Source organism: Ranitomeya imitator, chromosome 2, assembly GCF_032444005.1.
Source record: "Ranitomeya imitator isolate aRanImi1 chromosome 2, aRanImi1.pri, whole genome shotgun sequence".
NCBI lineage: Eukaryota > Metazoa > Chordata > Amphibia > Anura > Dendrobatidae > Ranitomeya > Ranitomeya imitator.
Window position 1 is genome coordinate 410,965,025 of NC_091283.1, and position 27,434 is coordinate 410,992,458.

General features: G+C 44.8%; 1 long non-coding RNA gene across 1 annotated transcript in view; it reads right to left on the minus strand.

Annotated features, from left to right (window-relative positions):
• Positions 1-27,434, minus strand: part of LOC138664216 (uncharacterized) — a 90,817-nt gene that overhangs the window by 12,515 nt on the left and 50,868 nt on the right. The gene's annotated exons all lie outside the window — the stretch shown is intronic.

Sequence of the window (27,434 nt, forward strand, 5' to 3'; positions counted from 1 at the left end):
TCCATTGTAGAAAAGGAATGCTTGGCCATAAAGTGGGCAGTTCGACAGATTGCTATATTAACTCTTAGGGTGAAAATTTAAATTAGTGTCAGACCATGCCCCACTCAGGTACATAAGGGAGAAAAGAGGAAATATGCTTTTGTGTTACCTGCTTGTTTCTAGCTCTGCAGGTCCCTGCTTGGAGATCGTTGGTCGCTGGGGAATGATCAGGACCTTTTTTTGGTCGCTGATCAACCGCTGTCATCGCTGGATCGGCGTGTGTGACGCTGATCCAGCGATGTGTTCACTTGTAACCAGGGTAAATATCGGGTTACTAAGCGCAGGGCCGCGCTTAGTAACCCGATATTTACCCTGGTTACCATTGTAAAAAAAAAAAAAAAAAAACACTACATACTCACATTCTGATGTCTGTCACGTCCCCCGGCGTCCACAGGGTTAAAATTGCTTTTGGCAGGAGCGCTGCTAATGCACGCGCTCCGGCCAAGAGCTTCCCTGCACTGACTGTCAGTACCGGCCGTAAAGCAGAGCACAGCGGTGACGTCACCGCTGTTACTGCTGGCGCTGACAGTCAGTGCAGGGAAGCTCTCGGCCGGAGTGCGTGCATTAGCAGCGCTCCTGCCGAAAGCAGTTTTAACCCTGTGGACGCCGGGGGAAGTGACAGACATCAGAATGTGAGTATGTACTTTTTTTTTTTTTTTTTCAATGGTAACCAGGGTAAATATCGGGTTACTAAGCGCGGCCCTGCACTTAGTAACCCGATGTTTACCCTGGTTACCCGGGTGCTGCAGGGGGACTTCGGCATCGTTGAAGACAGTTTCAACGATGCCGAAGTCTTTCCCCTGATTGTTGGTCGCTGGAGAGAGCTGTCTGTGTGACAGCTCCCCAGCGACCACACAACGACTTACCAACGATCACGGCCAGGTCGTATCTCTGGTCGTGATTGTTGGTAAGTCGTTTAGTGTAACGGTACCTTAAAAGGGGTTAACAGGCCACAACAGATTGATTGTGAGCAGCTGAAGAGTTGGGAAAGACAGCTGCTTACCATGTAGTAGTTGGTGATATAAGGTAGTGATTAGTGAAGGGGCTTTTTGTAACATCCCTGGTTCTCCAGGGCACATAAGAGGTTCATTGTGGAATCTTTAGTGGTCTAAAACACTGAAAGGGTCTGTGTTGAGTCCAGAGCACTGAAGGGAGTTCATGGTTATATCTATGGTTGTGTAGAGTAGTAAGGAAGTTAATTGTAAAGTCCCTGGTGGTCAAGAGTTTTTCGTTAAATCATTATTGATTAAGGGTAATGATTAGTGAACAGGTTTTTTGTCACACCCCTGGTTGTCTAGAGCACAAAATGTTTTTTTTTTGTTGCAACCCTAATGGACCAAGACACTGAAGGGGTTTATGGTTATATCTGTGTTGTATACAGGGCGCTGAAGGGGGTTCATGGTTACATCCATGGTACTCTATGGTAGTGAAGAGGTTTACTGTTACATTCTTGATTGTCTTTGGCACTAAAGGTGTTTATAACTGCATTAGTGAAGTGAAGGGTTTATTGTAAAGTCCCTGGTGATCTAGGATAGTAAAATGGTTCTTGATTACATCCTTGGTGATAAAGGGTAGTGATTAGTGAAGGGGCTGGTTGTCTAGAGCACAAAAGGGTTTTTGGTTTCATTCCTAGTGGTCTAAGACACGAATGGGTTTATGGTTACATCACTGTTGGGTCCAGGGCACTGAAAAGGGTTCGTGGTTACATCCCTGGTGGTCTAGGGTAGTGAAAGAATCAATGGTAATATCCCAGGATGTTGCTATAAACTGTTCAGGGATGGAGAGTATAAGCAGGGCTATGGATACAGACTGCACCCTGTCTATCCACTAGACCCTTGTAGTGATGAACAGGCTGTATGAGATACATTCCCACTCCTGGAAATAAGAAAGGATGGGAGTTTATGGGGGTGTTTTTAAAGCCAGAACTTTTGAAGACAAAGTACGCAGCTAATTCTGGGAGCTTCTCAGTATCTACTTCCAACATCACAATATCTTAAAACACATTTGAGTTTAAAAAAAAAAAGTCTGGATCTCATTACACTTGGACCATGTACAAATGTTGCATTTGGATCTGGGACAAATCCCTTGCTTATGTCTCTTGCTTTGTAAGTGAGAACAATCAACTTTTTAGGAGGGGCAGGAGGTGTGGGTGAAAGCTTGTTGGGCATCCATCCTTTCTCCGATCTGGCCAGCTACATAGAAGATGGCATTACAAGCTCTTGGCCGAGGTGCGGGTGTCAGGGACCTGACAAATAGACGTATACATACACGTGTGAACGTACATTCAATTGAACCGTCTTTTATTTCGTAAATTGTTCTCTTTTGGAACATATCGCGGTCTCGCTCAACTGACTTCTGTTTACTTCTGATATTACTTAATTGAGATGAATGAGGGAATGGTTTGGCCTTTGAGTTGTACATTGCAACGCAGCAACTTCCTCCAGCTGTACGAGACAAAAGAGTGGAAACTTGCCTACTGCAAATCCCATTAATCCAGGTCCAAAAATCCAGTACAAAACCTCAACAAATCCATGTTATCCTTCATTCACAGGAACACTGGTGCTTATAAAAATGGGTAAATTAACGGTGACCCAAAACACAAGTGTAACATTCTAGAACAATGCAATATAAATGTATTCTAGTAAATCGTTATGAAACTAGTCTACACTGGATTACCGTACAAAGTTGTACACGCCAGCAGTGAACGTCAACGTCATTGGCCTTCTTTTCTGAATTATGGTTTCCATAGTTGTAAACTACTGCAAAACTGAAGCCTCATTGAATCATGAAGACCGAAACCAAACTCTATCTGTCTTTTAAATACACAAAACATTTGTAATACAAGTCAAGTGATATATCACACTGCAGCCCTGGGTTTGAATCCAACAAGGACAGGATTTGCATGAAACGTGTCTATATTCTCCCAGTGGATAAGAGGGTTAATCTAATTGGGCCAAAACTGAGACTCTAGTGTGGCGTAAAGACACTATACTATATGACGCCTACATATGCCACATTTTCACCCACTTAACAATATTTTACCGTATGTGAAAAATTGTTCCCTGGAGAAAAAATACAGAAATGGAAGGCTGACGTTGTCAAATAACTGTTATTCAGCCAGGCCAATTCCTACGCCAGTTCACAATGGGTAGCCATGACTTCTGTCGAGAAATGCAACTATATTCTTCCACTTCTGTTATTGGGATCACTCACAATATGTCTGGATCTAGCCGTGGCTATCCATCTGTCCTTAGCCAAGTCACATCTCTCCATCTCTCCTTGGCCAAGTCACATCTATCTATTTATTCTTGGCCAGGTCACATCTCTCCATCTCTCCTTGGCAGGGGTGGATTAAGGGTAGCCAGGGCCCCGGGCTGTTCAGACACATGTTAGGGGGTCATGTGACGGGGGTCATGTGATGGGGTTCAAGTGACGGGGGTCGTGACAGGGGTCATGTTATACCTGAACCAGATTATTCCAGAAAAATGGCCGGGCCCTACTCTACTGTAACCTATTAAATATTTGTTAAAATATGCAATACAATTTAGGTCTATTTTGACCAATATCACATACAAGGAACAAATACCACCGAACCATGACCAGACCACAAATTACAACCACAGTGATCAAATAATATCACATACAAGGAACAAATACCACCGCACCATGTCAAGACCACATATTACCACCTCTTGGTGACCAAATAGCACATACAAGGGAAAAATACCACAACCCCATTTCCAGACCACATATTACCACCACATAGTGACTGAATACTACAATACTGATCAGTAATAATAATAAAAAAAAACACAATACTATCACCATAAGTGCCAGTATTCACAGGAGATCTGTACTTAGTATGCAGTGTCTGTGTAGAGGTAATACAGAGATCACTGGTGACATTATACACAGGAGCTCTGTATATAATGTATAGGTAATACAGTGATCACTGATGATGATGACATTGTACACAGGACCTCTGTATATAGTATACAGTGTATAGTGGCAGTGTATAGGTAACACTGACTCACCAGTGACGTCTCTAGATGAAGTCCTTCATTCATCTTTCATCCAGCACAGACCGCCATCATTTCTTCCAGCCAGGACTCGTTTCTGCAGGAAATAACACAGTTATCTGAAGCTCCGCTTGCAGAACACATTACTTAATTTTTCACAACTTCTACATTACACCACATGAAGAAAAAAAGGCGATAGTGTCACTCTGCACAGTAACAGGACCGCCCCCCATTTAAAACAGTATACTCAAAAAATAAAATAAATACATCACTGCAATAATAATATCCCTTAATTAGCCCCTATGGTAATAATATTCCCCATCCTGGCTCCTTTTATCTCATTCCTGGCTCCAGCCATATGTTCTCGCATCCTGCCCTCATGAGTATCCATTCTACCCCATATGATCTCCCCATCCTGCCCCATCTGTCTCCATCGTATCCATCCTGCCCCATGATCCAATCCTGCCCCATGTCTTTCATTCTGCCCCGTGTCTCCAATCATGCCCCGTATCTACATTCTGCCAATGCCTCCAGTCCTGCCCCCAGTGTGTCCAGCAATCTGCCCCAGTGTGTCCAGCATATTACCCCCAGTGTGTCCAGCAATCTGCCCCAGTATGTCCACCATATTGCCCCAGTGTCCAGCAATCTGCCCCAGTGTGTCCAGCATTGCCCCCAGACAGTGTGTCCAGCAATCTGCCCCAGTGTCTGACTCCAGCATATTGCCCCCAGTGTGTCCAGCAATCTGCCCCAGTGTGTCCAGCATTGCCCCCAGACAGTGTGTCCACCAATCTGCCCGGGTAAGTCCAATTGTCCAGCATTGCCCACAGTGTGTCCAGCAATCTGCCCCAGTTTCCAGCAATCTGCCCCAGTGTCCAGCATTGTCCCAGTGTCTCCAGCATTGCCCTCAGTGTCTCCAGCATTGCCCCCAGACAGTGTGTTCAACAATCTGCCCCAGTATGTCCAATTGTCCAGCATTTCCCAGTGTGTCCAGCAATCTGCCCCAGTGTGTCCAGCATTGCCCCAGTGTCTCCAGCATTGCCCCAGTGTCTCCAGCATTGCCCCCAGACAGTGTGTCCAGCAATCTGCCCCAGTGTGTCCAGCATATTACCACCAGTGTGTCCAGCAATCTGCCCCAGTGTGTCCAGCAATCTGCCCCAGTATGTCCAGCATTGCCCCCAGTGTGTCCTGTCCAGCAATATGCCCCAGTATGTCCAATTGTCCAGCATTGCCCACAGTGTGTCCAGTAATCTGCCCCAGTGTGTCCAGCATTGCCCCACTGTCTCCAGCATTGCCACAGTGTCTCCAGCATTGCCCCAGTGTGTCCAGCAATCATCTGCCCCAGTGTGTCCTCCAGCATTGCCCCCAGTGTGTCCAGCAATCTGCCCCAGTATGTCCAGCATTGCCCCCATTGTCTCCTGTCCAGCAATATGCCCCAGTATGTCCAATTGCCCACAGTGTGTCCAGCAATCTGCCCCAGTGTGTCCAGCATTGCCCCAGTATCTCCAGCATTGCCCCAGTGTCTCCAGCAATCATCTGCCCCAGTGTATCCTCCAGCATTGCCCCCAGTGTGTCCAGCAATCTGCCCCAGTGTCTCCAGCATTGCCCCAGTGTCTCCAGCATTGCCCCAGTCAGTGTGTAGTTACACCCCTGCACACACACACCCAGGAAAACACACATAGGAAACCACACATACTCAGAAGAAAAAAAAACACATACTCTGGCCTGCCATATTTAATTTGTCAAATGCCCCCTCCCCCTGCTACTTAGCACAGCAAACCTTGAGATGAGCAGCTGGAGAGAATAGCTGGAATGTGCTGGGCAGTGGGCACAGAGCTACCTACCTCTCATCTTCTCCTGCCCTCCTGTCCTGTGCTGCTGCTCTGCACACTGTAGCTCCTCCCCCTCCAGGTCCTGGCAGATCGGACATCAGAGACACATCTGCACAGTGCACACAGAAGACGAGGAGGCTGCGTGTGATCACTATGTAAGTATTGCACCCATCCTCCTCTTTTGTGTGCGAGGAGCTGCCCCCACTCACCGCAGCCTGCACATTACTGAAGCCGGCCATGGCTCCGGCCACAGGTGCAGGCTTCATGTCCCGCCCTCCTGTTCCTGCTCATCACACACTGCAGTGCAGCTCCTCCAGCGGCCCTCAGCAGCTGCTTACACACCGGCCCGGGGGCATATGCATTCCTGCAACCCGGCCCAGCCCGCCCCTGGGCACCTGCAGTAATGCCCTGATGGTGGCGACCGGCGAGCAATCTGTGCGGTAGTCCAGGGCCCCCCCACACTACTGGGCCCTGGGCTACCGCCCAGATTGACCCTCTTATAATCCACCCTGCTCCTTGGCCAAGTCTCAGCTCTCCATCTCTACTTAGCCAGGTCACAACTCTCCTTGGCCAGGTTACATCTCCCCATCTCCTGGGCTAGGTCACATCTCTCCTTGGCCAGGCCACATCTCTCCATCTCTCCTTGGCCTGGTCACTTCTCTCCATCTCTCCTTGCAAATGATGTCACGTATTGACCTCAGCCTTGTCCTGTTTTGCCTTCTGATTGTCTCCTGACTTTCTGCTGACTTAATTTCCGGTTTACCCTTTAGTCTGTTGCACTCTCAATTATTTTCTTGTGAAAACCATTGGCTCCATACCTGACCACAGCTTCAGCACCACTGTCATGACCAATCTGTCACTATTCTAGAAATCTTCCTGTGGTCATTAGAATAAGGGTTTGGAGCATATGTTCCTCCTAGATTCAGTCATCCCTCATGGACCGGTATGGTTACAAATGTGCGTTGTATCTCCATTCATTAACATTTCTGTCATTCCTACACTGAATGGAGCAACAGTACACAAGTCCAATCATGTTGCTTGAAAAAATGCTGTGCTTGTGTACCTGTGTATGCCAAATCTCTAAGGCAATGTTTTCTTTCAATAAGGAGGTAACATAAGCAGACCTTGTAAGAAGTAGAGTGTCGTACAAGAAGGCAAATTCACTAATTTTGAAGTTATTCTATTTTGTTATTAGCCAAAAAGCAAGCCATTTCCTGACTTTCCAGTTAAAGGGGTTTGACAGTTCCAGAAAACCCATATTCTCCAGTTGTAGCTTCAGGCACCAGGGCCTGGTTTTGTCTGCTTCCTCTACAAGCCCTATGACCAAGGCCCCTGTTACCAACGCTCTCAAGATAATTTGGAATTAAGTTGTCACTCAATCTTCACCAACAAAGGAGCTTTACTGTGAAAAACTCAAATAAACTTCCAGGAGCCAGTCTCTTGCATCTCATCATCTCAGGATGCTGGTAGAAAAATAAGTCAAATTCCAAGGACAAGCTCAAATCCCTTGTAAATTTCATAAAGTTGATTAAGTTTCATGTCTTTTCCTCCCATTGAAATGATCGCTTGCTTTTTAGATATTGCAGAGCAGGATATATACTAGTTATACTTCCTCAGTGTAACTTAAGAAGCAGAGCAGGGGTCCGAGGCTCGCGGCTTACACCATCGCACTACTCTAATTAAGAAACCACCCCACTGAGCTGAGACTAATCTAAATAAAATATAAAAGGAAATCAGGTTCCAGCCTCTGTTTCCCCATGTTAAACCCATCCTGGATACCGTGTGCCCTTGCTGGGATACTGTATACCTTGCGGTTGCTCTTGGCACGCAGAGTGGACTTCGTGTTGCACCGTTTTACATATGCTATGTATATGAATCAGGCGCAGACAGTGTTAGGCTGTGTGCATACTATTTATTTTATTCTCACGTTGGCGCCCTGCATCCGAATGAGCTGAAAAAAATAGCAACGCGACACAATAAAAGTGTGCGAGCAGGGAGTCCCTCTCTGAATCTACGGAGGGTTGTTGTTTTGTAAGGCCATACGACACATGATATTTTTTAGCATATTTATCTGGTGCCCTCACATTCAGAGGTTTCATTAAATTTCACTTATATTGGACTTGACCAAGGAGTTTGCAGATAAGAGTTTAGAAGCCGATTTCCTCCCTTCAGAAGCAGATTTCCCCCCTTCAGAAGCAAATGTGATTATTTTAGTGGCCAGAAAATAAAGAGAAACCAAAAAGTTAAGTGTTTCTTGACTTTGGTCTTTTGGTATTGTTCAGCTCAACTTCATTATTGTTTCCTAAATTTTGAGCACATTTGCTAATTTTCAGGTGAATATTGATAGCAGAGGTATAGGAAGATGATAGCCATGATACTTCTCAAAGGAAATCTTTTCTATGCTCCTTTCATGCTTTCTCCAAAAGCTCCTGAATGTGCATTTGGATGAGGTTTATGGAGCATCTTGGCCTTAGGCACAACAAGGTTTCCATAACTTTCTGGGAGGACTCAATTCTTCATTAGATCTGGGAAGTATCACCATTTTCCAGGAGACCCACAGATGTTCCTGGAGAGTTGGTACAGTAAGTATAATGTAGACTGAGTTTTTTAATAATCCCTATAAGTTGGATATCTACAAGACATTTGCGTCAACAATAAAGCGCCAATGATAACCTGAGACCAGAGTCAAACTGACTCAAACCAGAGTCCCAAAAGATTCTCCAATGAGCGCAGGCTTTAGCACAATGTTGAGCTTCCAATACCACATTGCTATAATGGTCCGAATGAAGACAACTTCATTTGCAGCTCACTTTGGAGTAACAAATGTCAATTAGTCTCCACAAAGTGGGCAAAAAATACTTTGAACAGAGTGCTACCTGATGCCTATAAGCATGCCTGCAACAGAGAGTGCCCCTATAGTAAAGAACTAAGGAAGTCCAGGCAGTTGCTTGCAAATATTTTCCTTTTATTCGGTACATAAATGGATGCGTTTCAGTCCATCCAAAACTTTCATCAGCAGTGAGTCCCGAGACTCTCTTGCTTGTTTATTATTTAGCCTTCCATGAGCACTACCCTCACCAGTGGAGTAATGTTTTGAACTGTTATAGTGCCCATATAGTGTCCCCCAAATAATTGTTCAGACTGAAATACACTTTCATAGTGCCAAGCCAAGCACCGTACCCCAACAGAATTGGTGCCAATTATCCCCCAAATCACCTGTGCCAATCTTAATGCTCTCATGGTTCCCACAAAATTAACATAGTGCCTAACAAAAAAGTCAACATCATGCCAAATTCCCCACAACATTAATAGTTTTATTGTGTACTTTTCAAAGTACCATTAAAAGTAATGATACTCCTAACAAGAGCTTGCCTAAAAAGTAAAATTACTCACCGAACCCCATTTCCATATTGCACACAGTAGTATAGGCTTCTTCTCGTCTTTAGCTTTTGTGTGCTACAGGGGCAAGTAGGTGTGATGACGTCAACGTGTCTAACTGCGCCAAGGACCTGCCCATAGGCTTCAGGACTAAAATGGTCTTTGGTCTCCAAGGGTGAACAGCGGAGCACTGAGCAAATAGCTTTTAAACTTTGCTGCCATTTTCAGAGTCCTCTTCAGCTTTTCTTTGCTGGACACCATATGGGCATCATTTATTTTATTAGAATTAAGGGAGCATTAGACTTTACACTGTTATTTTAGAGGACATTTGCCACCACTACTGTTGAGGTATGCTGTAAGGGGTACATCAATTAGGCACTAGGTCAATGACCTAACCAACACTAGTTAATCATGATAGATGGAGTAGCAAACCCCTGCTCTAGAGTAGCTCATACTGTGAGGTGCCAGACGTGCCAATCTAACCAAAGACTTGTTTGACCAGTAGACACTCCTCAGTATTAGCATAGTAGGAATTTTTGGCTTTTCCATAAATGTTTTTGGCATTTGCCTTCTCTGCTTTTATACATTATCAAAGCTTCAATACCCTGAACTCTCATCTAAGGCAAATAAATTGTTTTCAAGAATAACATTTCCACCCATAAATTTTTCTTTTTCCAAATATTTATCCTAATTAACAAGCAATTATCTGGTTCCAAGATTTGTTTTGTTTGTTTTTGTTGTTTTTTTTTTTTTTTTTTTTGGGGGGGGGGGGTTGTGCCCTGTTGGTTTTCTACACCTTTCCTTCATCCGAGAGCTGGAACCTGTCGCTTTACCACCACTCACAGAGAAGGTAATTTATTATAGAGGGAGGATCTGTGTTCTGCAGTCAGTTCGTATTACTGATACCTCCGTGCTGAGCCCTATCTACTAAATGCCGCATTCATTTAATATTTAATTGCCTCTTACATTCCCCTGGAAAAAATAACAGGAAATGCGTTTACTGAGTGAAGAACGTCCTTACACCCAGTCTTCCAACCTCCTAGAATGTATGGCCGTTACCAGGAAAGGCAGACGCCATATAGAGAGTCAAAATAAAGCCTGGTCCGTAGAGTAAAGCACAAACTCCCCAGAAAATTGCTCCTTGAATAAGTTTCCATGACATTCTCGTCAATAGTCTTGACAGATAAAATGTTTCTTTCACCGGCCAGGAAAAACATAACTGCTTATCGTGCTTACATACTGAGAACTTTTTTTTATTTTCCATGTTAGTTGCAGAAAGGTATACAAATATGAACATTAGTGACATATATATATATATTTATTTATTTAAGAAAAATCAGTACTGTTTACTTTCTCGTGTGTATATATATATATATATATATATACTAGCTATTGAACCCGTTCTATGCCCGGGTGGCGAGCATTTATATTGGTATATGGTCTCCATCCTGGTGTGTGTTGCTTCCATCCTGCGCCCTAATCTTGTCCTGTGCTGCTACCATCTTGCGCCCCGATCCTGTCATGTGCTGTCCCATCCTGCGCCCCCATCCTGTCATGTGCTGCTCCCATCATGCGCCCCCATCCTGTCATGTGCTGCTCCCATCCTGCGCCACCGTTCTGTAGTTTGCTGCTCCCATCCATATGCCCCATACGCTGCTCCATAAAGGTTGATGGCCCCCATAAGATGCTCCATTGTATATGCCTCATATGCTGCTCCATTATGGTTGATGGCCCCCATAAGATGCTCCATAGTATATGCCTCATATGCTGCTGCATTATGGTTGATAGCCCCCATAAGATGCTCCATAGTATATGCTCCGTATGCTGCACCATTATGGTTGATGGCCCCCATAAGATGCTCCATAGTATATGCCTCATATGCTGCACCATTATGGTTGATGGCCCCCATAAGATGCTCCACAGTACATGCCTCATATGCTGCTCCATTATGGTTGATGGCCACCATAAGATGCTCCATAGTATATGCCCCATATGCTGCACCATTATGGTTGATGGCCCCCATAAGATGCTCCATAGTATATGCCTCATATGCTGCTCCATTATGGTTGATGGCCCCCATAAGATGCTCCATATTATATGCCCCGTATGCTTCTCCATTATGGTTGAGGGCCCCCATAAGATGCTCCATATTATATGCCCTGTATGCTGCACCATTATGGTTGATGGCCCCCATAAGATGATCCATAGTATATGCCCCGTATGCTGCTCCATTATGGTTGAAGGCCCCCATAAGATGCTCCATAGTATATGCCCCGTATACTGCTCCATTATGGTTGAAAGCCCCCATAAGATGCTCCATAGTATTATATGCCCCGTATGCTGCTGCGATATATAAAAAAAATACCATACTCACCTATCGTCGCTGGGCGCCGAGTGCTGGGGGGCCTGAGCAGGCGGGGACACCGGCGCACTGTGTGGGTCAGGTGCCGGAGTCGCCGCTAGCTCAGGCCCCCCAGCACTTGCTATAGTCACCTGTCCCGTTCCAGCGCTGCGTGCCGCTCCGTCTTCCAGGTCCTCTGGCTGTGACTGTTCAGTCAGAGGGCGGCGTGCATTAAGCGCCTCATCGCGCCCTTTGAACTGAAAGTCACAGGCAGAGGACCTGGAAGACAGAGCGGCACGCAGCGCTGAAACGGGACAGGTGAATATAGCATACTCACCCTCCTGGCACGTCCCTGCTTCTCCGTTGGAGATCGCGGTGTGCGTTCAGTGCTTACGCATACCGTGATCTCCTGGGCTGCGTCACTCTGTGGGGTCCAGACTGCGCCGGCGCTTGCGCAGTCTATAAAGGCTTCAGACAGAGTGACGCTCCCAGCGTTATATTATAGATATCTATAATATAACGCTGGGAGCGTCACTCTGTCCGAAGCCTTTATAGACTGCGCTGGCGCAAGCGCCGGCGCAGTCTGGCCCCCACAGAGTGACGCTCCCAGAAGATCGCGGTATGTGTAAGCACTGAACGCATACCGCGATCTCCACCGGAGAGTCAGGGACCGTGGACGCGCCAGGAGGGAGGGTAAGTATATTCACCTGTCCTCCGTTCCAGCGCTGCGTGCGGCTCCGTCTCCCGGCTCCTCTGCTGTGACAGAGTCCAGTCACAGGCAGAGGAGCCGGAGTGTGTGTTCAAGAAAATGGCGCCGGAAAGCGCGGACTGCGCAGGCGCCGATTCCTGCTGCCGGAATCGGCGCCTGCGCAGTCCGCGCTTTCCGGCGCGATTTTCTTGAAGACACACTCCGGCTCCACTGCAGGTGTGTCTTCAAGAAAATGGCGCCGGAGAGCGCGGACTGCGCAGGCGCCGATTCCTGCTGCCGGAATCGGCGCCTGCGCAGTCCGCACTTTCCGGCGCCATTTTCTTGAAGACACACCTGCAGTGGAGCCGGACGGTAGGTGAGTATGGTATTTTTTTTTTTTATATGGCAGCAGCATACGGGGGCATACACACTGGAGCGTCTTATGGGGGGCATGTAATACAATAGTGGCGCAGGATGGCAGCAGCACATGACAGAACAGGCGCAGGATGGCAGCAGCACATGACAGAACGGGCGCAGGATGGCAGCAGCGCATGACAGAACGGGGGCGCAGGATGGGAGCAGCACATGACAGAACGGGCGCAGGATGGCAGCAGCGCATGACAGAACAGGGGCGCAGGATGGGAGCAGCACATGACAGAACGGGCGCAGGATGGCAGCAGCGCATGACAGAACGGGCGCAGGATGGCAGCAGCACATGACAGAACGGGCGCAGGATGGCAGCAGCACATGACAGAACGGGCGCAGGATGGCAGCAGCACATGATGGAGACCATATACCAATATAAATGCTCGCCACCTGGGCGTAGAACGGGTTCAATAGCTAGTATATATATACAGTGCCTTGAAGAAGTATTTTTTCACATTACACCCCCAAACTTATGTTTTTTATTTGCATTTTATGTTATATACCGACAAAAAATGGCAACTATTTGTGAAGTGTGCAGGAAATGATACAAGGGCTTTCTAATTATTTAAAAATATAAATCTGAAAATTGTGAAGTGCATTTGTTTCCAGCCCCTCTGAGTCAATACTTTGTAGGACCACCTTTCCTTGCAATTACTGCTACAATTCTTTTGGGGTCTATCTCTATCAGCTTTGCACATTTGAAGGCTGAAATATTTGTCCATTCATCTTTGCACACTTGCTCTAGCTTCCCTGTCCCTGCTGAAGAGAAGCCTCCCCACAGCATGATGTTGCCATGAATGTGTGTGACGATGAGGATGGTGTTTTCAGGGTGATGTGCACTGTTAGTTTCCCACCACACATAGCGTTTTGCATTTAGCCCAAAAAGTTCTCCCTTGGTCTCACCTGACCAGAACACCATCTTCCATATGCCCACTGTGTCCCCTACCTGTTTTTTTGCTATCTGCAAACAGGACTTCTTATGGCCTGCTTCAAAAATGACTTTCTTCTTGCCACTCTTCCATAAATGCTAGATTTGTGGAGTGCACAATTAATAGTTGTCCTGCGGACTGATTCTCCCACCTGAGCTGTGGACCTCTGTGACTCCTCCAGAGTGACCATGGGCCTCTTGGCTCCTTCTGTCATTAGTGCTTGCCATGCTTGGGATGCCAGTTTAGATGAATAGCAATGTAATGGTTGAATTGCAGTTGTGTCATACTCCTTACATTTTTGGATGATGGATTGGACAGTTCTTCATGAGATATTCAGAGTTTGTGATATTTTTTTACAACCTTACCCTGCTTTAATCTTTTCCCCAACTTTATCCCTGACCTGTCTGGTGTGTTCCTTGGTTTTCATGATGTTGTTTGATCCCTAATGTTCTCAAATAAACGTCTGAGGCCTTCACAGAACCGCTGTAGTTATACTGAGAATAAATTACACACAGGTGGACTAAATTTACTAATTATGTGACTTCTGGAGACAATTGGTCACTCATGATTTTATTTAGGTATTACAAACTGGGGGGGGGGGGCTGAATACAAATGCACGTCACAATTTTCAAATTTATATTTTTAAATATTTAGAATACCATGTATCCTTTCCTTTACACTTCACAAATACTTGCTACTTTGTGTTGGTATATCCCATAGAATCCCTATAAAATACATTTATGTTTGTGGGCGTAACGTGAAATTAATGTAGAAAAGGTCATATTTCAAGGCACTGTATAGGGAATGCACCTCTGTGATGTCGATCTGCCACAATAAGGTACATGGACTAGGGTTCTTTTCATGGGGCAATCTCTCTAAAGAGCATTTCCTTCTTTAAAAAATCCACAAATTATTAAAATCTTAAAGATATTGCTGGAGTCTTATTTTACCTTAGGGATGTATTTGAAGAAAGTTGGGTGACATCCAATATGTCTGCCCACCTAGCTTCTTCAGACTTTGAATGGCAAGCTTACCTTGTTATGTGGTGGTAGTAGAAGAGAAGGATGCTGAGATGCAGAGGTGTAACCTGAAGCTTGTGATCATCAATGGAAAAGATCTCCAACAGGGCCCCCAACAAACCTGGAGATTTAATAGATTGCTCTTCTCCTATGGGCCAAAGGAACCCTACCACTGCCCCCTAGGCTATAAGGCCTGGGAGCAAATGTAATCACTGCACTAATGATAGTTATAGAACCAAAAACACATGGGCTACTTGCATAGTGAACAAGTCTGTAGAAACCTGTTCACACCACCAAAGAACTTGAAGACACAAAAACGTACAGAGAGATCAAAAATACTCTGTTGTAAAAAAAAGGCACAGTAAATAAGCAAGTGCTTATCATCTGTATAGTACCTGTATAAGGAGGGTTCAGAGAGAAAAAATATACATGTGGACATGCAGGATGGAACAGCTACAATGCAAATCACCCACAGAGGAGTGGTGGACTCCCCAGTCTTGTAGAAACAAGAGAACAATTATAGAACCAAAAACACATGGGCTACTTGCATAGTGAACAAGTCTGTAGAAACCTGTTCACACCTGCTTATACAGGTACTATACAGATGATCAGGTTTTTAAATACATCAGATAGGGATTATATACATTAGATAGGACTGCTCTATTATGGGTATACCTTGGCGATTGGTGGAGCAGCTTAACATATATTTTTTTGCAAAAAAAGTATTAACTAAATACCCTATATTTTTTTTTCATTTTTTTGACTAGCACTTGCTTATTTACTGTGACTTTTTTTACAACAGAGTATTTTTGACCTCTGTGCGTTTTTGTGTACTCATGATAGTTATGCCTCTTTTGAAAGGTTTAAAGGAAATCTTCAACTTTATGCAAATAATTCTTAAAAAGTTATTTCCATCTTCATAAATTAGTATTGTCAGAAGGAGCTTGCAATTTTGCAATTAACTGCTTATCAAAATTTTCAGCCGTTCCTGAAATATTAATTATTTTTTTTATTACCGCTCGTTGTCTTGGAGACCGACCATCGTTGCTAGACAATCGAACGCACACATTGATTACACACTCTCTTCTATTGAGTTTGAAACCACTGTTTTTAAGCTGGCTCAGATCTCTGAAGTGCGCTAGTACCTACTAATCCTGGCCAGGCTTAGCTCAGCGCTTACAAGCTAGACAGCAGAAGTGGTCGGTCGCCTTTGCAACAAGTTGTAAACAAAAGAAAAAGTGTTAATGGGAACCTGTCACCAGGTTTGGCCAATACGAGTTATGGCCACTGCATTTCAGGGCTGATATACAGCATTCCATAACGCTTTATATCTGCCCCTAACCCGACCTAGAAAAACCGAAAAATAACTTTTATGATACTCACCTGCTGGGCGGTTTGGTCCGAGGGGTGTCGCTCTTCTTGTTCTGGCACCTCTCATCTTCTTGTGATGCCGCCCTCCTGCTTGCTTCGTGTGGATTACGCAACCCTGCATCATCCATACAGTCTCCCCAACATCGCGCTCCTGTGCAGGTGTCCTTCTCTGACCTGTTGAGGGCAGAGCAAAGTACTGCAGTGCGCAGGCGCCGGGCCTCTCTGACCTTTTCCGACATCTGCGCACTGCAGGACTTTGTTCTGCCCTCAACAGGTCAGAGAAGGACGCCTGCGCAGGAGCGCGATGCCAATCAGACTGTGTGGACGATGCAGGGATGCGGCATCCACAAGAAACAAGCAGGAGGGTGGGGATCGTAAGAAGTTGGGAGGCGCCAGACCAAGAAGAGCGACACCCCTCGGACCGGACCACCCCGCAGGTGAGTATAATGAAAGTTATTTTTCTTCTCTTGAAGGTCGGGTTGGGGGCCGATATACAGCATTATAGAATGCTGTATATCAGCCATGAAAGGTGATGGCCGTATCTCATATCGGCCAGACCTGGTTACAGGTTCCCTATAATATCTCAAGAATGACTGCAAATTTTAATAAGCAGTAAATTACAAAGTTGTGGTTTTTTAGCACTCTCGGACAATATCATCAGTGAATATTGCAATAACACTTTAATAGTTGATGTATAATTAAAAGTTTTAAAACATTTTAATACACTTTGTTTTTTTAGTCCCTCAACATTTTCAAAACTTCTACTATTTAGCTGAGGGTTTGTGATAATATATCCAATATAGACAATACCTTTCTAGTTTATACATTATCAGTATATATTTATCCACTCTGCTGCATATTCTATGTTACCAAGCAGTTAACCCCTCTGTGACCTTAGACGTACTATCCCGTCGAGGTGCCCTGGGCTTATCTGACCCTGGACGGGATAGTACGTCATAGCCGATCGGCCGCGCTCACGGGGGGGGAGCGCGGCCGATCGCGGCCGGGTGTCAGCTGCTTATCGCAGCTGACATCCGGCACTATGTGCCAGGAGCGGTCACGGACCGCCCCCGGCACATTAACCCCTGGCACACCGCGATCAAACATGATCGCGATGTGCCGGCGGTGCAGGGAAGCACCGCGCAGGGAGGGGGCTCCCTGCGGGCTTCCCTGAGCCCCCCGCAGCAACGCGATGTGATCGCGTTGCTGCGAGGGTCTCACCTCCCTCCCTGCTCCCTCCAGCCCCGGATCCAAGATGGCCGCGGATCCGGGTCCTGCAGGGAGGGAGGTGGCTTCACAGAGCCTGCTCAGAGCAGGCACTGTGAAGGCTGCAGCGCTGCATGTCAGATCAGTGATCTGACAGAGTGCTGTGCAAACTGTCAGATCACTGATCTGTGATGTCCCCCCCTGGGACAAAGTAAAAAAGTAAAAAAAAAATTTTCCAAATGTGTAAAAAAAAATAAAAAAAAATATTCCAAAATAATGAAAAAAAAATATATATTATTCCCATAAATACATTTCTTCATCTAAATAAAAAAAAAACCCCAATAAAAGTACACATATTTAGTATCGCCGCGTCCGTAACGACCCGACCTATAAAACTGTCCCACTAGTTAACCCCTTCAGTAAACACCGTAAGAAAAAAAAAAAAAACGAGGCAAAAAACAACGCTTCATTATCATACTGCCGAACAAAAATTGGAATAACACGCGATCAAAAGGACAGATATAAATAACCATGGTACCGCTGAAAGTGTCATATTGTCCCGCAAAAAACGAGCCGCCATACAGCATCATCAGCAAAAAAATAAAAAAGTTAAAGCGATGCAAAAATAATTATTTTTTCTGTAAAATAGTTTTTATCGTATAAAAGCGCCAAACCATAAAAAAATGATATAAATGAGGTATCGCTGTAATCGTACTGACCCAAAGAATAAAACTGATTTATCAATTTTACCAAACGCGGAACGGTATAAACGCCTCCCCCAATAGAAATTCATGAATAGCTGGTTTTTGGTCATTCTTCCTCACAAAAATCGGAATAAAAAGCGATCAAAAAATGTCACGTGCCCAAAAATGTTTTCAGTAAAAATGTCAACTCGTCCCGCAAAAAACAAGACCTCACATGACTCTGTGGACCAAAATATGGAAAAATTATAGCTCTCAAAATGTGGTATTGCAAAAAATATTTTTTGCAATAAAAAGCGTCTTTCAGTGTGTGACGGCTGCCAATCATAAAAATCCGCTAAAAAACTCGCTATAAAAGTAAATCAAACCCCCCTTCATCACCCCCTTAGTTAGGGAAAAATAAAAAAAAATGTATTTATTTCCATTTTCCCATTAGGGCTAGGGTTAGGGTTAGGGTTAGGGTTAGGGCTAGGGTTAGGGCTAGGGTTAGGGTTAGGGCGAGGGTTAGGGCTATGGCTAGGGTTAGGGCTAGGGTTAGGGTTAGGGCTAGGGTTAGGGCTAGGGCTAGGGTTAGGGTTAGGGCTAGGGTTAGGGCTAGGGTTAGGGTTAGGGCTAGGATTAGGGCTAGGGTTAGGGTTGGGGCTACAGTTAGGGTTGGGGCTAAAGTTAGGGTTAGGGTTTAGATTACATTTACAGTTGGGAATAGGGTTGGGATTAGGGTTAGGGGTGTGTCAGGGTTAGAGGTGTGGTTAGGGTTACCGTTGGAATTAGGGTTAGGGGTGTGTTTAGATTAGGGTTTCAGTTATAATTGGGGGGTTTCCACTGTTTCGGCACATCAGGGGCTCTCCAAACACGACATGGCGTCCGATCTCAATTCCAGCCAATTCTGCGTTGAAAAAGTAAAACAGTGCTCCTTCCCTTCCGAGCTCTCCCGTGTGCCCAAACAGGGGTTTACCCTCACATATGGGGTATCAGCGTACTCGGGACAAATTGGACAACAACTTTTGTGGACCAATTTCTCCTGTTACCCTTGGGAAAATACAAAACTGGGGGCTAAAAATAATTTTTGTGGGAAAACAAAAAGATTTTTTATTTTCACGGCTCTGCGTTATAAACTGTAGTGAAACACTTGGGGGTTCAAAGTTCTCACAACACATCTAGATAAGTTCATTGAGGGGTCTAGTTTCCAATATGGGGTCACTTGTGGGGGGTTTCTACTGTTTAGGTACATTAGGGGCTCTGCAAACGCAATGTGACGCCTGCAGACCAATCCATCTAAGTCTGCATTCCAAATGATGCTCCTTCCCTTCCGAGCCCTCCCATGCGCCCAAACGGTGGTTCCCCCCCACATATCAGGTATCAGCGTACTCAGGACAAATTGGACAACAACATTTAGGGTCCAATTTCTCCTGCTAACCTTGGAAAAATACAAAACTGGGGGCTAAAATATAATTTTTGTGGAAAAAAAAATATTTTTTATTTGCACGGCTCTGCGTTATAAACTGTAGTGAAATACTTGGGGGTTCAAAGCTCTCACAACACATCAAGATGAGATTCTTAGGGGGTCTACTTTCCAAAATGGTGTCACTTGTGGGGGGTTTCTACTGTTTAGGTACATTAGGGGCTCTGCAAACGCAATGTGACGCCTGCAGACCATTCCATCTAAGTCTGCATTCCAAATGGCGCTCCTTCCCTTCCGAGCCCTCCCATGCACCCAAACGGTGGTTCCCCCTCACATTTGGGGTATCAGCGTACTCAGGACAAATTGGACAACAACTTTTGGGGTCCAATTTCTCCTGTTACCCTAGGGAAAATACAAAACTGGGGGCTAAAAAATAATTTTTGTGGGAAAAAAATTTTGTTTTATTTTTATGGCTCTGCATTATAAACTTCTGTGAAGCCCTTGGTGGGTCAAAGTGCTCACCACACATCCAGATAAGTTCCTTAGGGGGTCTACTTTCCAAAATGGTGTCACTTGTGGGGGGTTTCAATGTTTAGGCACATCAGTGGCTCTCCAAACGCAACATGGCGTCCCATCTCAATTCCTGTCAATTTTGCATTGAAAAGTCAAACGGCGCTCCTTCCCTTCCGAGCTCTCCCATGCGCCCAAACAGTGGTTTACTGCCACATATGGGGTATCAGCGTACTCAGGACAAATTGGACAACAACTTTTGAGGTCCAATTTCTTCTCTTACCCTTGGAAAAATAAAAAATTGGGGGCAAAAATATAATTTTTGTGAAAAAATATGATTTTTTATTTTTACGGTTCTGCATTATAAACTTCTGTGAAGCACTTGGTGGGTCAAAGTGCTCACCACACATCCAGATAAGTTCCTTAGGGGGTCTACTTTCCAAAATGGTGTCACTTGTGGGGGGTTTCAATGTTTAGGCACATTAATGGCTCTCCAAACGCAACATGGCGTCCCATCTCAATTCCTGTCAATTTTGCATTGAAAAGTCAAACGGCGCTCCTTCCCTTCCGAGCTCTCCCATGCGCCCAAACAGTGGTTTACTGCCACATATGGGGTATCAGCGTACTCAGGACAAATTGGACAACAACTTTTGAGGTCCAATTTCTTCTCTTACCCTTGGAAAAATAAAAAATTGGGGGCAAAAATATAATTTTTGTGAAAAAATATGATTTTTTATTTTTACGGTTCTGCATTATAAACTTCTGTGAAGCACTTGGTGGGTCAAAGTGCTCACCACACATCCAGATAAGTTCCTTAGGGGGTCTACTTTCCAAAATGGTGTCACTTGTGGGGGGTTTCAATGTTTAGGCACATTAATGGCTCTCCAAACGCAACATGGCGTCCCATCTCAATTCCTGTCAATTTTGCATTGAAAAGTCAAACGGCGCTCCTTCCCTTCCGAGCTCTCCCATGCACCCAAACAGTGGTTTACTGCCACATATGGGGTATCAGCGTACTCAGGACAAATTGGACAACAACTTTTGGGGTCCATTTTCTCCTGTTACCCTTGGTAAAATAAAACAAATTGGAGCTGAAGTAAATTTTTTGTGTAAAAAAGTTAAATGTTCATTTTTATTTAAACATTCCAAAAATTCCTATTAAACACCTGAAGGGTTAATAAACTTCTTGAATGTGGTTTTGAGCACCTTGAGGGGTGCAGTTTTTAGAATGGTGTCACACTTGGGCATTTTCTATCATATAGACACCTCAAAATGACTTCAAATGAGACGTGGTCCCTAAAAAAAAATGGTGTTGTAAAAATGAGAAATTGCTGGTCAAATTTGAATCCTTATAACTCCCTAACAAAAAAAAAATTTGGTTCCAAAATTATGCTGATGTAAAGGAGACATGTGGGAAATGTTACTTATTAAGTATTTTGTGTGACATATCTCTGTGATTTAATTGCATAAAAATTCAAAGTTTGAAAATTGCGAAACTTTCAAAATTTTCGCCAAATTTCCGTTTTTTTCACAAATAAACGCAGGTACTATCAAATAAATTTTACCACTATCATGAAGTACAATATGTCACGAGAAAACAATGTCAGAATCACCAGGATCCGTTGAAGCGTTTCGGAGTTATAACCTCATAAAAGAACAGTGGTCAGAATTGTAAAAATTGGCCTGGTCATTGACGTGCAAACCACCCTTGGGGGTAAAGGGGTTAAATTAGCCTCAAATAGAGGGAATTTTTCTTACTGAGGATTGTGTAGGATAAACACAATAGTAACAAACTATCAGCTGTGAGAAGTTAGAAAGTTGCTCAGCTGGGTAACTCTTTGAAATAGAATCTGTCATCAGGTTTTGGCTATGAAATCTAGCAGACCCTGATTCCAGCAATGCGTCACTTACTGGCCTGTATGTTGATGCTTCAATACAATCAGTGCTATATCAGCAGAAAATTATCACTACAGACTGTGAATCATAGAATGTTAGAGTTGGAAGGGACCTCCAGGGTCATAGTATCCAACCCCCTGCTCAATGCAGGATTCACTAAACCATCTCAGACAGATGTCTGTCCAGGCTCTCATTGAAGACTTCCATTGTAGGAGAACTCACCACCTAATTCTCCTGCTTTGCGTAATCCCACCCACATCCCTAATTAGCAGCTTTCTGTCAATGTACAGAGTATACAGAAAGCTGCCAATCAGAGGTGTGGGCGGGGCTATACACAGCTCAGCTTTTGAGCTCTGATATATCTCCCTCAGAAAAAACAGGGATTATGTCAAAATGACAGTAACCTGCCCAGTAAGTGGAACATCCCTGTCTAATGTCTAATTGGAATATAAATATACTAGATGGCAGCCCGATTCTAAAGAATCGGGAGTCTAGAATCCATATATACTTTATTTATTCAAATGTAAGAATAATACAATTAATAAATAATAGTAAGAAAGAACAAAAATAATAGGCAGTATATGGAGAAAACACCAAACAAAAGTTCAAAATTGGTGTGAAAATGTCACTGAACCACTTCACAACTAAATATATATAGTTTTGGTAAATGGTATTATCATTTTTTTGACAAAATTCGGCAGGAGCTTGAAGAGCAACGTCACTGGGCCCGCCTCCACGCAGTAGAAACTTGCTGTGAGGTAAAAATTCAAAAATCACACCAAAATGGCGGGCGGAGTGTGTCACAGTACGGCACGTTTCTGATTGGTCGCTCGCAGCAGGCGGCAACCAATCAGACACTGGACACTGTTGACGTCACTTATCTCCGGACATTAGCTCCGGACATTAGCTCCGGACATTAGCTCCGGACATTATCTCCGCACATTAGCTCCGGACATTAGCTCCGGACATTATCTCCGCACATTAGCTCCGGACATTAGCTCCGGACAAAGCCACGGAAGTTGGCACAAATTGCAGGAAGTAGTATTCTAGGCAATTAATCTCCGGACATTAGCTCCGGACATTAGCTCCAGACATTAGCTCCGGACATTAGCTCCGGACAAAGCCACGGAAGTTGGCACAAATTGCAGGAAGTAGTATTCTAGGCAATTATATATTGGATACATTGTGGTAGTGCGGCTCACTTGGCTGGACACAGAGATATAACTGGAACACTGTCTTTTTAAGAAAAGGCTTGGTTTAATGTAGCAGCATAAACCAAGCTGGGAAAGTAAAAACAGCCCTCTGGGCAAAACAGCAAAGCAAAGAAACAAAAAAACACAGACCTTTTCTTAGCATGATCAACCCGCTCAAAGGCAGCAATGTCCATGGTTCAGATTGAGCACACACCTTCCTGGAGTGTTCTCTCTCCAGGTTCCCAATGAACACTGAAATTTATGGCAGTCAGCCATTTAAGCCCAGACCACATGACTCCTCCGTCACGTGATTGATCACATAATCTCGACATCACACAGGTCCTGTCAGGACACTGCAGGTGGAGATATGGTGGACTCCCACCCACCCGCTCTATGAAGGTCCACTAAAACTAGCCCAATACATAACTCTCATTTCATCCACTCAACACGCTGTGTGCTGGAGGAAAGTACTCTGGTTCTACATCACTGATGCCATCATGCGCAGTGACACGTATCTCCCCTCCATCACTTCACCAGTGACTCTGTCATAATATATATATATACTGAGCAAACATATACACACCACACTTTCGTTTTTATATACAGGGGGTACGGAAAGTATTCAGAACCCTTTAAATTTTTCACTCTGTTTCATTGCAGCCATTTGGTAAATTCAAAAAAGTTCATTTTTTTCTCATTAATGGACACTCTGCACCCCATCTTGACTGAAAAAAACAGAAACATAGAAATTATGGCAAATTTATTAAAAAGAAAAACTGAAATATCACATGGTCATAAGTATTCAGACCCTTTGCTCAGTATTGAGTAGAAGCACCTTTTGAGCTAGTACAGCCATGAGTCTTCTTGGGAATGATGCAACAAGTTTTGCACACATGCATTTGGGGATCTTCTGCCATTCTTCCTTGCAGATCCTCTCCAGTTGCATCAGGTTGGATGGTGAACGCTGGTGGACAGCCATTTTCAGAACTCTCCAGAGATGCTCAATTGGGTTTAGGTCAGGGCTCTGGCTGGGCCAGTCAAGAATGGTCACAGAGTTGTTCTGAAGCCACTCCTTTGTTACCGTATATACTCGAGTACAAGCCAAGATTTTCAGCCCATTTTTTAAGCCGAAAGTGCCCCTCTTGGCTTATACTGAAGTCATTGTCCCAGGGGGGTCAGCAGTGAGGGGGTGCGGCGGCTGTGACATACTCACCTGCTCTCAGCGCGGTCCCTGCATCTCTGATGGTCTCTGGGCGCTGACAGCTTCTTCCAGCGTTGAGCAATCACGTGGTACCGCTCATTACAGTAATGAATATGGATGCGACTCCACTCCCATAGGGGTGGAGCTGCTTATTCGTTACTGTAACGAGCTTTACCGGTGACCGCTCAATGCTGGAAGAAGCTATTAGCGCCTGGAGATGACCATCAGGGAAGCTGCCAGGGAACGCGCCGGGGGCAGGTGAGTATAATGGGGAGGGTGAGCAGCACTGCGCGATATTCACCTGTCCTCGTTCCACCGCCGGGCGCCACTGTGTCTTCTATGTCCTCTGCACTGACGCTCAGGTCAGAGGGCGCGATGACGTGGTTAGGCTACGTTCAGACTAGCGTTGTGCTAGTCTGCGTCGGCGCCGCGTCGGGCGACGCAGCGGCGACGCACGCGTCATGCGCCCCTATGTTTAACATGGGGGACGCATGCGTTTTTGCTTGTTGCATTTTTCTTGCGTCCGATTTTCGGCAAAAAACGACGCACGCGTCGCAAAACGTAGCGTTTTTGCGTGCGTTTTGCCGCGTTTTTCGGTGCATTGTGCGTCGCGTCGCCGACGCAGCGGCGCACAACGCTAGTCTGAACGTAGCCTTAGTGCGCGCCCTCTGCCTGAACATCAGTGCAGAGGATGCGGAAGACACAGCGGCGCCCGGAACAAGAACAGGTGAATATTTCAAGTGCCGGGGGCCTAAGCGACGAGAATGAAGTATGTCATTTTTTTTAATTGCAGCAACAGCACATGGGGCAAATATCTCTATGGGGCATCTTATGGGGCCATACTCAGCATTTGTGCAGCATTATATGGGGCAAATATCTCTATGGAGCATCTTATGGGGCCATTATTAACCTTTATGCAGCACTGTATGGGGCAAATATGTCTATGGAGCATCTTATAGGGCCCTTATTAACCTTTATGCAGCACTGTATGGGGCAAATGTGTCTATGGAGCATCTTATGGGGCCCTTATTAACCTTTGTGCAGCACTGTATGGGGCAAATGTGTCTATGGAGCATCTTATGGGGTCATTATTAACCTTTATGCAGCACTGTATGGGGCAAATATGTCTATGGAGCATCTTATGGGGCCCTTATTAACCTTTATGCAGCACTGTATGGGGCAAATGTGTCTATGGAGCATCTTATGGGGCCCTTATTAACCTTTGTGCAGCACTGTATGGGGCAAATGTGTCTATGGAGCATCTTATGGGGCCCTTATTAACCTTTGTGCAGCACTGTATGGGGCAAATGTGTCTATGGAGCATCTTATGGGGTCCTTATTAACCTTTGTGCAGCACTGTATGGGGCAAATGTGTCTATGGAGCATCTTATGGGGCCCTTATTAACCTTTGTGCAGCACTGTATGGGGCAAATGTGTCTATGGAGCATCTTATGGGGCCATTATTAACCTTTGTGCAGCATTATATGGGACATATTTTAATATGGAGCATCTTATGGGGCCCATCATAAACTTTATGGAGCATTATATGGGGCTCCTGATTCAATATGGATATTCAAAAACATTTAGGCTATGTGCACACGTTCAGGTTTTTTCGCGTTTTTTCGCATTTTTTCGCACTAAAAACGCTATAAAAACTCATTAAAAACGCATACATTATGCATTCTATCATTTAGAATGCATTCTGCATGTTTTGTGCACATTAATTAATTAGTTTTTTTCGCGTTTATGACGCGTTTTTAATGCGTTTTTGTGCGTTTTTTCCCAAATGCATAGAATAGCGGGAAAAACGCAGAAAATCCGCAAAATTAATGAACATGCTGCTTTTTTTACCTTGATGCATTTTTTTCGCGGAAAAAAACGCATCATGTGCACAAAAAATGCAGAATGCATTCTAAATGATAGGATGCATAATGTATGCGTTTTTAATGAGTTTTTATAGCGTTTTTACCAAGAAAAAAACACGAAAAAACCTGAACATGTGCACATAGCCTTAACCTACTGGTATCTCAATTAATTTTACTTTTATTGGTATCTATTTTTATTTTTGAAATTTACCGGTAGCTGCTACATTTTCCACCCTAGGCTTGTACTCGAGTCATTAAGTTTTCCCATTTTTTTGTGGCAAAGTTAGGGGTCTCGGCTTATACTCGGGTCGGCTTATACTCAAGTATATACAGTATTTTAGCTGTGTGCTTGAGGTCCAGAGCACTCTGGAAGAGGTTTTCTTCCAGGATATCTCTGTACTTGGCCGCATTCATGTTTCCTTCAATGACAACAAGTCGTCCTCTCCCTGCAGCTGAACAACACCCCCATAGCACGATGCTGCCTCCACCATGTTTCACTGTTGGGATTGTATTGGGCAGGTGATGAGCAGTGCCTGGTTTTCTCCACACATACCTCTTAGAATTATCACCAAAAAGGTCTACCTTCATCTCATCAGACCAGAGGATCTTATTTCTCATAGTCTGGGAGTCCTTCATGTGTTTTTTTAGCAAACTCTATCTGGGCTTTCATATGTCTTGCGCTGAGGAGATTAGATACTGCCACCTGATGAAGACAGAGCTGTTCCGTCAAAACGCGTTGTGGATTTCAATAAACAAAGAAACTTTTAATCCTTTCATCTGTGTCCTGTGCGCTCCCATGTGACCGGAGTATCCTGCAACTCACTGTTTATTCCTCTCCTGAAACACCCAGCAGGCGCTGCATCGGACCTTTCTCAATCAACATCTCCCCTGACCGCCAGCTTGGCGCTCCATTAGCCTGTCTTCTCTGTATCTATTTGTGCTAAGGAGAGGCTTCCGTCGGGCCATTCTGCCATAAAGGCCCGACTGGTGAAGGGCTGCAGTGATAGTTGACTTTGTGGAACTTTCTCCCATCTTCCTACTGCATCTCTGGAGCTCAACCACAGAGATGAAGTAGGAAGATGGGAGAAAGTTCCACACAGTGATCTTGGAGTTCTTCTTTACCTCTCTCACCAAGGCTCTTCTTCCACGATTGCTCAGTTTGGCTGGACAGCCAGGTCTAGGGAGACTCCTGGTGGTCCCAAACTTCTTCCATTTAAGGATTATGGAGGCCACTGTGCTCTTAGGAACCTTGAGTACTGCAGAAATTCTGTTGTAACCTTGGCCAGATCAGTGCCTTGCCACAATTCTGTCTCTGAGCTCCTTGGCCAGTTACTTTGACCTCATGATTCTCATTTGGTCTGACATGCACTGTGAGCTGTGAGGTCTTATATAGACAGGTGTGTGCCTTTCCAAATCAAGTC